Consider the following 12,987-nt stretch of genomic DNA (forward strand, 5'->3'; position numbering starts at 1 on the left):
ATCATCAAATTGTTTTCAATATGAGATAATTCAATTTGCAAAATTTGCAAAATCACACTATGAAAGTTCATTCATAAATAGCACATACAGAGTACTCACCAAATGGTTTTAATATTAGATAATTCAAGATGTCTGACAGAGTCACAACACCAAACATCCCCTGTTCATAATCAACCACAATCAGACGTTGAACCTGACAAAAAAAGGAGAAATCATCAAAAGTCCATATCAACATCCCTACATACAACCCCGTTCAAACTAGATTTACTGCCATTTCTAGTTTAAATACTTAAACGTTGCTCTTTGTACGAATGCCCTTGAGCGTTGTAAGGGATGCCTGGTACTAATTATGAACACTTCAAGTTTATCAAGTTATCTTTAAAGCTTAATTGAAAACTTAAAAAGCTCCCCGTTCTTTCAATTAACCATCAGCTCTTCTTTAAATTTTCAGATACTGAGTATATGTTTTATTCGAGTTCTAAAATTCATTGAGTAGAGAAAAAAATCCAAATTTTTATATGAAAAATTGTTTATTTTGCCATATCTGTGTAAAGATATTTTTCCGTTTAAATTATTAATAAAGTCTAAAAAAGAAAAAAAAAAGATAAGAGTTTAGTGTATATAAATAAAATAGATTATTTCCCTTTTGATAGTCTTTTTATCACCACTTACAGAGTGTTACTCTTTTTACAGGTTATCACTCCCTCAGACCTACGAAAGCCGAGAAGGATCATTCGAGATTCGAGATTCGAAATACGAGATTCGAAATACGAGTTTCGAAATTCGAAATTCGAGATTCAATATCTAAATTAACCAATCAAATCAAGGATCTGAAAATATGTATCCTAGCGACATCAAACTGTTCTAAATAAAAATCATACGTACATGCTCTTATATACAAATAAATGCTATGTTCACTTCTCCCTACCTAACTAAATAATTATTTGTATTTACTTTTACACAGAATATCTAAGTAGACTAGTAATAATGCAGTGTGCTTTTGTTTGCCCTGGTGCATTTCCACCTGATGCGTTTGAACCCTAAGGTATTTCACCACCAGTAATAGTTTAAAACCCGGGTTTATTCACCCCTTTTGTGCAAAAATGCGGTTATGGTAGAGAACTTCATAAGCGTAGCTAATTTTTTCTGTAGGGGGTCCTAGACCAATTTTAAAAAATTTTACTATGTAAATTTAATAAGCTCCAATTTTCCCGAGGAGATGGTCCAGATCCCCTGACCCCCTCCTTTCTAGATCCCCGCATGAAGATTAGTACATGTATCTAAATAATCTAAATATAAATAATCTGTCCTGTTTCACTAATAAATATAAGCATTACTTATCGTTTTTATGTATGCATACAGTGATACACTAGTACTATGATTATAAACAAATCATTGAGATGTTATCACATCATACGGAATTATTAATAAATACATTTTTTTTTCCTTTTCCTCTGTAAACAACTTATTATGAGTCTTACTTTTGGAATTGTTTTCAATATAGAAGGATACCTACTCTCTACAATTAAAGGTAGGGAAGATAGGGTGCCAATTTGTTCACATTGCCGATTTCTTGTGCAGAGAACAGTAAAACCCTTTATTTGATTGTGCATGAATATTTCAAAATTAATTGTTGTACATATATTTTGTTATAATTCATTCATTGATATATCAACAAGAAAGAATAAAAGCATATGTTTCACAGCCAAGTTAAGTTTCTCTGTAGTTTCCTACACCCCCCCCCCCGCACCAAAATTGACAATAATTACATATAAGTCATACAAATGTTTACTTTTTTTGTAAGTAAATCTCTAAAGATGTAAATAAGCACTGCAAACAAATATGTGTGTATTTAATATACTACTACATTACACTTAGCCAGATAAAATGTAATCAGGATGAAGCTACAAGGGGTGAGTGGTGCAAATTTACCAATTTGTCGCCATACACACAGAACACCCAATAAAGAAACCGTGAGTGGTGTGTGGAATTCATAAAAGATGGCGGCAAATTGTCTCAAATAATCAGTGCAAAAACCCACAAATAGGCTGTTATTTGTTACATATCCTGCAAAAACATTGATAAAAAATGTTATCGTCCCATAACATAGCCGATTAAGAGTATATAAGGAATTTTATCGGAGTTTTTGTATGCAAGTAGCGTGCATTTTATGTAAGATTTTAAAAGATTAGTGCAAATGTTTCTCGACTTGTTGCAATACTGCTGTTGTCAGAGGCAAAATCCCATCGTGAGCCCTGGACCGGTAAATGTCCTAGTAAAAATAAACTGGCGACTTCGAGAGAATAATGACGTATATCTCCGCTATTTTAAGACCCATCAACTTGAAATTCGACATGAGTGTATCTCAGACATTACTTTTCCGAAAAATACATGCATATTGCGAGTGTTTAAAAAATTAATTGATTTATTAGGCTTTTGAAGCGAGCTGGTAGTTTTTTATTTGGGTCAGAGTTCGACCCCTTTCTTTATTTATGGTTACATTGAAATTAATGTTAAAACGGGCTTGGCCCCTGTGATCAAATCCATTTCTCTCAAATTCAAGAGAAAATGTTTATTTATTCAGCGAAAATTTTTTGTTTCTTGACGCAGAAAGATACATGTATACTGTCACATTGTGTGACCAAACAACGGCTAGTTGCTTTAAGTAAATGTACTCTAAAGCATCAGTATCAAGTGATCTTTTTATTCAAAACTACTAACTACTTGAAGTCTTTTCCACAAACTTTCAAGAATTTGACTTATTTCTACTCATTTCATCTTTGCTGTTAACCTTCAGTCCAAATTACTTGGGGTTTCGTTTTGTTGATGTTGTTGTTGAGTTATGACTATAGTTAAAAGCTATGGAGGGACAAAAATAACCACAGTCCCTCGTTGTTTTACCCGAGTCTTATGCTGCAATGCCTGCTCTATCGTAATATCAAGGTAATTGGATGTCTTCTCTGCAGCCAAATCCTGAGAAACGAAATAAAAAACAAAGTCATGTAAAGGTCCTTACTTCATCTTATCTGGCAAACCATTTGAACTGTGTACAGTATGTACTTCAGAAACTAGTAAATCAATTCATACATGTTGACTGTACTATCACCTATTGATAACTTAAATGTTAATCACATTGCAGTAGATGCCTCGATCACATGCACTCGGCACACCTCGGCCCATTCGTACCTCGTAGGTTACGGAATCGGCCGGTGTTTGCCGAATGGCCTCGATCTGGGAACTCTCTCTCTCTCTCTCTCTCTCTCTCTCTCTCTCTCTCTCTCTCTCTCTCTCTCTCTCTCTCTCTCAAACACATCCATTTTAGGTCTAAAGTTGAAATTTTTACTTTAACATTAAAAAAAAAAAGCTAAAATAGGAAAAAATATAAATGTTTATACATTTGTATCTATTTAAAAAATTATAAATTAAACCATGAGCTGCAAGGTTATAACAAATGGCATATATAAATAATTTAATTTGTAAAGATTTAAGGTTATAGTTAATATATATTTTCACATTGTTTACCCAGTCATAATGTTTTTAGACTATGAATGATATATTATCATAGTTTACGACGCATTGCTTTCCAAATCAGAGATAAAGGGGGTGTCACCTAAAGCACGTGATGGTGACACTATACCAAAACGTCAAAATACAAGGATCACCTGTTGATTTGCACAGATTTGAAATCTGTTCATGAGAAAAAAGACCACACAAAGTAGTAGGTATTTGTATTTAAATTATTATATTTAAATCTGCCGTTTAGTTCTTAAAGGTAGATAAAACCAAATTCTGCCTAAAAGTAGGAATGCGAACCAATTTACTTACAATTTCTAATTTAATGTTCTTCTACGTGAATTTAGTATAAAAATATTAACGTGGAAAACCGACATACGCTCAAATATATTGAATTTTTTTTTTTATATTTCTTTTTTTAAAATCCTGGCAAGATGTCTATAAGCATGGACCTACGGCATAGTGCCCAGGATGTGTTACGGTGTGATCTCTGTGAGAACCCGGTCCCCCTACAGAGTGTTTGTACTGTGACATTTGCGAAATATATCTGTGTAGCCCATGTGTGGGGAAACATTTATCCAACAAATCCACAGAACACAAAGTGGTGTTGTTTGAAAAACGGAGATCTACTACGAAATGTCAAAAACACTCTTCAAAAATATGTGAACTTTACTGTGAACAATGCAACATTCCTATTTGTGTGCAGTGCGTTTCCTCTAAAGAACACAAATGTCATGAATTTATTGACATTGTGGAAACACTAAAGAATAAAAAAGAAATCATACTCAAAGATTTACAAGGCCTTGAGAAGTTCATTTATCCTAAATATTTCGAGATTGCAGCTATTATCCCAAGACAAAAAGCTGATCTGAATAAAAACTCTCAGAATTTAAAAAAAAGCTATTGACAAACATGGAGAAGACTTGCACAGAGAAATAGACACCATGATCAAGAAACTGAAATCAGATCTTGATGAAATGGACTCAAAATATCTGGCTGCACTAAATAAAGAGGAAGGTGATATCACAGCCATCATTTCTGAAATCAAACAGATCATTGATGATCTGAAGAAGTTACTAAACTCAAATGATGTCAGTCTTGTCTCTGCCTACAAATCCAGAAATGCTGATTTCAGAAGATTGCCTCCTAAACTCATAGTTACCTTACCAAGTTTTAACCCTGAGAAAATGAACAAGGAACAGCTTTATCAACAGTTTGGTTCTTTGTTGGCATTGTCTATTATAATAGAAGAACATGGAAACACAATGGAGTTTCCCGATGCTGAGTCCTCTCTCCTGGACAGATCTCTAATTGATAAACCATGGATCATCACAGAAATAAAACATGAGTATGGGAATCCTAATCAATTAAGCTCTGTGGCATGCATATGTATGAGTAATGAAGATATTTTGATAACTTACGGAAGAAAAATAATGAGGCTGTACAACCTGCAGGGAACACTAGTGAAGTCATTAGAAACCATGCCAGGAGTCGGCCCGGGACATATCAGTCACAATGAGTGGGGATCTAGTTTATATTAATGAAAATAAAAGAACTGTGAACATAGTGAAGAATACACAAATACAGACATTAATCAGACTACGGGGGTGGATACCTCGCAGTGTCTGTAGTACCTCCTCTGATGACCTCCTGGTTATCATGGTCAGTGAAGATAACAAACAAACAAATGTTGCGCGTTACTCTGGATCCACAGAAAAACAAAGTATTCAATATAATAACAAAGGAGAACCTCTCTATTCATCTCGTATAAACATAAACTATAAACACATCTGCGAGAACAGGAACCGAGATATATGTGTGTCAGATGTTGGATTGCTTGCAGTAGTGGTGGTCAATCAGGCTGGGAAACTCCGGTTTACCTACACAAGTCTTTCTTCTACTACCAAGAGATCATTTGGTCCTCGCGGCATCACAACAGACAGCCAGGGTCGGATCCTGATAACAGACCGTAACAACAACTGTATCCACATCCTGGATCTGGACGGACGTTCCTCCGCTACATTGACAACTGTGATTTACAGACTCCATGGGCCTTGTGTGTTGACAACCGAGGCAACCTCATTGTTGCAGAATCGGGAACGGGTAAAATAAAGACAATCAAGTATGTAAACAGCAATAAATAAAACGTATGTAAAACAGTGAGCAGAGGAGTGTAAAGTTAAACTAAATCTGTTACATGTATACACGACAAAAAATGACTGAAATAAATATGCATTGTTTTTGTAGATAAACTGACTGTATATGAACATATTGTTTGTGTAAATGAATCAATTCTTTTATCATATTCAATGAATGCTTTTAAAATCCAATTATCGTATTGTTGATTAAGTATTTAATGTGTTTATACATTTAATGTCTATGCATGTCTTCTGATGGAAATACGTTTGTTGATTTTTAAAAAACGTGAATGTTTTTATTACAAGTATTATTTTTAGAAGAAAAATATTACCAAATTAAATCGATAAAATGTTTACCATTAACACATATTTGTGATTTAAGGTGGTATATGGGAGATCTGTCAGTATTAATGCAAACGAAAATACATTATAATTTAAAAAACTTTACTCGGTTTAGAATTCTTAAATTTAACAATATTTGACCAAAAGGTATGTTTTAAAACATTTGTGAAAGGTAAAAATTATAAAACCCCAAGCACAAATCACGACTTAAAGTTTCAAAGTTAAGGATCAAACCAATTACAATACGCTGGTAACAATTTTTGAAAAGGAAAAAATTATAAAACCATACCGAGTTTAATTACTTATTTTGATAGAAAGAACGTTACAATATGGAGGTGTCCAATACTACCATAAAGATGTTTATTGATATATTATATAAAATGTATTTAAGAGAATACATTCATATAAATGAGAACTGTATACTTCATTGATAAAATGATTGTAATATCATTTTATTAATATCTATTTCCAATAAACAATGAAAATACCAAAATGTAAGATTTTATATCTTTGATATTTTAAGGGTCCTTCACACACCTGGGAAAAGTTCTGCATACAAGCCCATTTTTCTAAATTACTTTAAGATATGGATTTTTGCATATGTTCGAATTGAAAATGACCACAAAAACTTTCAATTTTAAGGAGAATCAACTTTTTAAATTTTACCGCTCTTCAAAAAAAATGAAAAAACCCTGCAGTATTCCATTTCGGGACTTGCAGGTTGGTAGACGGAAGCTACACCCATTGCGCCACAGAGATAGTCCCCAAATATTTCCCAATGCGTTCAAATCGCCATGTTGTAACGTACTGTCATTAAAAGTATTTGTTAGTGGAAACCGTAATATATGATGCATGCATTGAATAATTTTGAAGGTCACAGGGTTAATTTCATTAAAAAATAATTAATTTGTAAGATTTTACAAGGATCGTAGAAGTTTTTAAGTTACATAGCATATTTTAAATTCACATGTAAAAGTTTGTCAGGATCAGGTAAGTGTATGCCCTTGCTATTAAATGATTTATTTGGGTACTCAGCTTTAAGATATACGATTTTTCATACAAAACCGAGGTTGTAATATACTGTGATGTCATAATGCACATTTTCCGTACTTTTTGTCTGAACGGAGTTTATTGACAGCCTTAACTGTGCTGCGTAAGAAACGTGTATGGCATTTGTTTCATTGTTTAGCTGATTCAGTTTATAGGAATAACGAAACACGCCAATTATCGGTTTTGTACGATTGTTTTATTTCAAAATGTAGGTTAGCTGTACAGTACTAAATTAGAACAAACATTATGATGGTACATGTAATCAACGACATTAATTCTGGCTTCTGTACGTTTTGTCCGTTATTCTACACAGTGTGTGTAATTGGCAATGTATAAGTGGTGTTCGTAATAATTTCCTATTTTTTACTTTATGGAAATAATACGAACTGTTACGTTTAAAACATTATTTCTGTCCGATCCTGTTTACCATTTTAGCTACAAAATATCCATAAGTGACCCGCGATATACTAAAGTAACCTTGTCATAAACTCGTAGATTTTATACGTTTTTGTCAAAAATAGATTTTTTGTGAAGCAGATTGGTTTCCTGAAATAATATCCTTATTGATGATTCCAATCAATAAAACTAAATACAAGTCATGCATACATGTACATATTTCGCAACCAAGATGTAAAAAAACAAATTTCGAATACTCCAAATGACTGTTCATGTAATGATGTACTCGGGCCAATGTAAGTTCAAAATTTATAAAACCTGTGTTAAATCTTACATATACATCCTATCAATGAATAAAAATATGAATAATATGAACTCGGATAAACCTGAAGCCTGTTTATTAAATACAAATTTTTAATAAATGTTGAGAAGAAAAAAACCACACAATGGTACCCCAGGAAAGAGAATACGTGTATATTGGTTAGTATTGGGGTATTTTCTTTTATTTTGTACATAACCACTTCTGTACTTCAATATAAGAATCTTGCAATTTTTTCAACAAGCATGCTAATCGCTTCCAGTACTTTCAGTACTTTCATTCTAAAGGAGGCGTAAATTCAATCACGTGATGGTAATGCTAGACCAGGAAGTAAACATACAAGGATCGTCATGTTGATTTGTACAGATTTGTAATTTGTTCACGAAGAAGTAGGGCTCAACATGTAGTAAGTATCTGTAGTTAATTTATCGCAGAAAACTGTCGTTTGGTCTATAAAGGTTAAATATAACCTTAACATAATGATAAACGTACAAACTAAATGTTGCGTAGCAAGGTCATAATCTAGGCCTAGAACACGGGGCACTTGTTTCTGCAATAAAGTTTTCTGAATAACCGATAATATAATAGTACTCTATAGTATATTATGATTAAAAAAATGATATTATCATACTACATTTCAACTTTTCTTACAAAAACAAGCGCATGTGGCCAATATTGTTTTTTGTTTTTTTGTTTTTTTTTTTTTTGGGGGGGGGGGGGTTGCCGTGAATAAAAGAGTGAAACGAATGAAAACTGCAATATTCGCATGAATTACTTTAACTTTTATTTTCTTCCAGAATCTTATTAAAAATCCAATTAAGGTGTTTTAGCATGGACCCCAAGGGTATTTGGGCCCAGGATGTCTTACGGTGCCATCTGTGTGAGACGCCGGTCCCTTCTATGTACTGTGACATTTGTCACATACACCTGTGTAAGGCTTGTGTGGGGGAGCATCTCTCAGACGAATCCACAGAACACAAAGTGGTGCCATTTAAAAAGCGGGGTTCAACTACGAAATGTCAAAACCATTCCTCAAAAATATGTGAACTTTTCTGTAAACAATGCGACATTCCCATTTGTGTAAAGTGTGCTTCTTCTAAAGAACACAAAGGTCATGAATTTGTTGACATGGTGGAAACACTAGAAAACCAAAAAGAAATCATACTGAGAGATTTACAAGAACTAGAGAAATCCATCTATCCTAAATATGAGGAGATTGCATCTATCATCCCAGTTATGAAAACTGATCTGAATGAAAACTCCAAGAAACTGACAAAAGCTATTGAGAAACATGAAGAAGATTTGCGAAGAGAAATAGACACCATGATCAAGAAACTGAAATCAGATCTTGATGAAATGGACTCCAAATATCTGACTATACTAAATAAACAGGAAAATGAAATCACCCGCACTATTTTTGAAATCAAACAGAGCATTGCTGATCTGAAGAAGTTACTAAACTCAAATGATGTCAGTCACATCTCTGCCTATAAATCCAGGAATGCTGAATTTAGAAGACTGCCTCCTAAAATCACACCTACCTTACCAAAATTTAACCCTGAGAAAATAAACAAAGAACAGCTTTATCAACAGTTTGGTTCTCTGTCACCGTTATCTATCAAAACAGAAGAACATGGCTACACAATGGATTCTCCTGATGCTGAGTCCTCTCCTCCAGACAGACCGCTCAATAATATACCACAGGTCATCACAGAGATAAACACCGAGTTTGGACCTAATAATCCATTACCCCATGTGTCATGTCAGAGTGATGAAGACGTTTGGACATGTGGTAATGACAATATGATGAGGCTATACAGCCTGCAGGGTGAACTAGTGAAGTCAGTCCAAACCAAGTCAGGGAACAGGCCAGAGGACATAGCAGTGACAAGGAGTGGGGATCTAGTTTATACTGATTACTTTGATAGAACTGTGAACATAGTGAAGAATACACAGATACAGACAGTGATCAGACTACAGGGGTGGACACCTCTCAGTGTCTGTAGTACCTCCTCTGGTTGTCGTAAACAGTGATAATAATAAACAAACAAAAGTTGTGCGTTACTTTGGCTCCACAGAGAAACAAAGTATTCAATACAATGACAAAGGACAGCCTCTCTATTCAACAAGTACCCAAAAATACATCTGCGAAAACAGGAACCTTGATATCTGTGTGTCAGACAATAGAGCTCGTGCAGTAGTGGTGGTCAACCAGGCCGGGAAACATCGCTTTACCTACACTGGTAATATCTCTAATGCTACCTGGGGATGTCCACGGGGCATCACCACAGACAGCCAAAGTCGTATCCTAATAGCAGCCGACCCCAACTACTGTATCCACATCCTTGATCAGGACGGGCAGTTCCTCCGCTTCATTAACAACTGTCAATTACAGACTCCATGGGGTTTATGTGTGGACTCCAGGGACAACCTCTTTGTGGCCGAGTTTTACTCGGGTAAAGTGAAGAAAATACAATATTACAAATAAACCATGTGTTACTGTCAACATATTTAGTGTGGTGGCGATTATAAATGTGATAATTAAATGAGCCTTTTGTACATATAAGCTTGTATTACAGATGTAAACAAACTGGGTGTATATTGATATAACTTGTGTAAACAGACGGATTGTTTTGTGTACATGTGATAAGTGAAAGCGAAATGTTTTTATTCATTTAATGTATTTCATTCATTTAATGTATTTCATTCATTTATACATGTCTGCAGATTAAAATGTTTAATTTTTAAACTTATTAAACAAAAATTATACATATCTAAAATGTAAACAGATTAAATTTAATCATCACCGTGTTGGATTTCTTAATATGATTTACCTACCATTAAGCTATTTGTTATATATTTTTATAAATTGTTTGTATCAAATACCTATAATTGTTACAAAGCAACTGATTGATAAAAGTAAAATCAAATTATCTTTACTTAAAGTAAAGAGAGACAAGCCTCAAAAATGAAAGATTCTAGATCCTCTGCTGTTTCTGAATAATTGTTCAATCTTATATACAATATCAAACTTTGCACTACATACCTCATTCATTGCTTTAACAAGAGGCCCATGGTCCACATTGCTCACCTGAGCAACAATAGACATAATTAAATCAAATTCATGGAGTCATATACAAAATAGATCCTGTCAAATGTTGTTTTTAAAGTTTTGAGAAATACCAACAAATTTTCAATTATTTTTAATTATCTTCCTTAAAAGGACTTGGTCACGATTTGATTTGGAATTTTCAAATTTCATTTTTCCATTTTCAATGTTTACACTGATAAATATAGAAGTTTATAATGCTATGTCAAAATTTGAAATTTAAATATCAAGTTATAATCAAGATACAGAGTTCATAATTCTTTGTTTTGTTAACAAAGCTTGAATATTGTCATTTTTTACATATGTGTTGTATTGGTGTAAGTTTCAATCAGATGTATCTTACTTTTGTTGATAATAGTATTCATGAAGATATTGAATTAGTTTAAATTGTTTTTTACATGTCATTTTGTCTAAGAAATGGTAATTCTCTACGTTACATTTTTGTAAACAACTATAAGACTCAAGCTTTGTTTATATATGTAACTATATGGACTATTTTGTGAGTGTAATATCTCATTTAGAACTTTTTTCCAATAACTGGAAAATTGTATGACATCTGGCTCCAAATATTAGAAAATAAAACTAGTTTCTCCTCTATATACATGTACAACACTGACATACGTACACACAATACCAGTACAACAACAACAAAAACTGGCTTTTCTGCAGTTAAACTATTATTTTTTTAAAATATTGATCACCGAAGGTTCGGGGAGGGGTGACCCCTCTTAATTTGCCAGAGCCAAAGAAAACTAATTAAACGTATTGCTTCTCATGCACGTCGCATTGGGTCAAATGCTGCAGCATTTATCAGTTTTTCTGCCATATTAAAATAGAGGTATACCTTAATTCACAACTTTCAGTTAGAATATGAAAACTGAGTTCTTCCTCTTTGCAAAAATTGTAACAACAAAATAAAGTATCTTACTGCCTAATCACGAGAATCAATAGTTTGGAGCCTAAATCATTTGTATATATTTATCATTTATTTTCAGGTGTCAAGCACATTAATATTTCCTCTTCCAGTGCGTGTTATTCAATTTTTAAACAATATCTGTGATTAAAGTTGCATGCCAAAAACTGCTACTGGTTGAAATTTTTTTTTTTTAATTGATATTAATTTCATTTGCACATACAATATATCATACAATATATATATATACATGTAAGTATATTTAGCACAATTGAAAAGTCTGTTGACAAGATCAATTTCAACAAATTTAAGGGAGAGAAAATGAGGGACAGTATGAAATGGAGAGTGGGGGGAGAGAGTGGGGGAATTATGAGGATACATGTATCATGTCAGAAATATTTTATTAATAATTAGGCGTAATCAAAATATTTACTACCGAGTTGTTGTATTCATACAAGGTATATATAAATCGTGCTTTATGTAAATATGTCAATGGTCAGGATCTACATGCACATGAGAAAAAGCCAGTCAGTCCATTGGTTTAAGAAATTATTATATTTGCCTTGTTTTGTTGCAGTGTATTTAAGTGTAGTTATATGGGTTTTGAGATCAATCAGAAGTTCATGGATTGATAAGTTTTCCTGTAGACATCTTTTCCTGTATATGTAAGATTTGATTATAAGAAAAATTATACCCAAATAAATTGAATTAGTGGTTCCTAATATAAATAATTTTTCTTCTAATGTAATATGTAAACCTTTTCTGTCACATATTGATATAAAGTGGCTTAAAAGATTCTGGACATGTAAACAGTCCCAAAACAGATGCACGATAGTTTCTTCGTTACTTTGACATAAAGAACACAACTTTGTGTCAGTTTTACCTATTTTAAATAAAAATGAGTTTGTTGTCAAAATATACTGGTTGAAAATAGCTAAGATAAAAATGTTTCGAAGATTTTTTTAATACAAGAATCACCTGATATACCAAAGTAATTCCAACACCTTTGTTGACATTGAACCTACATTTTTAATTTAACACAAAAAACTACAAAGAAAGAGTTCTCAACATTTTATTGTCATTTTCTTTCATTACAACATTTTAATCTTGAGTAATAATTGTCAAATCCCCATTTGTGACTTTCGTTCCCTCTCTGTCTTGCATAAGAACCAAATTTCTTTGTATATAAATTGTGAATGAAGTTCAA

The 12,987-nt window shown here is 33.1% G+C and overlaps 1 pseudogene; it reads left to right on the forward strand.

Moving 5' to 3' along the window:
* The first annotated feature begins 333 nt into the window (after nucleotides 1-333).
* LOC128163309 (E3 ubiquitin-protein ligase TRIM71-like) lies at nucleotides 334-10,411 on the forward strand (annotated as a pseudogene).
* Nucleotides 10,412-12,987: the final 2,576 nt, after the last annotated feature.

The sequence above is a fragment of the Crassostrea angulata genome, chromosome 9 (genome assembly GCF_025612915.1).
Source record: "Crassostrea angulata isolate pt1a10 chromosome 9, ASM2561291v2, whole genome shotgun sequence".
In the NCBI taxonomy this organism is placed as follows: Eukaryota; Metazoa; Mollusca; class Bivalvia; order Ostreida; family Ostreidae; genus Magallana; species Magallana angulata.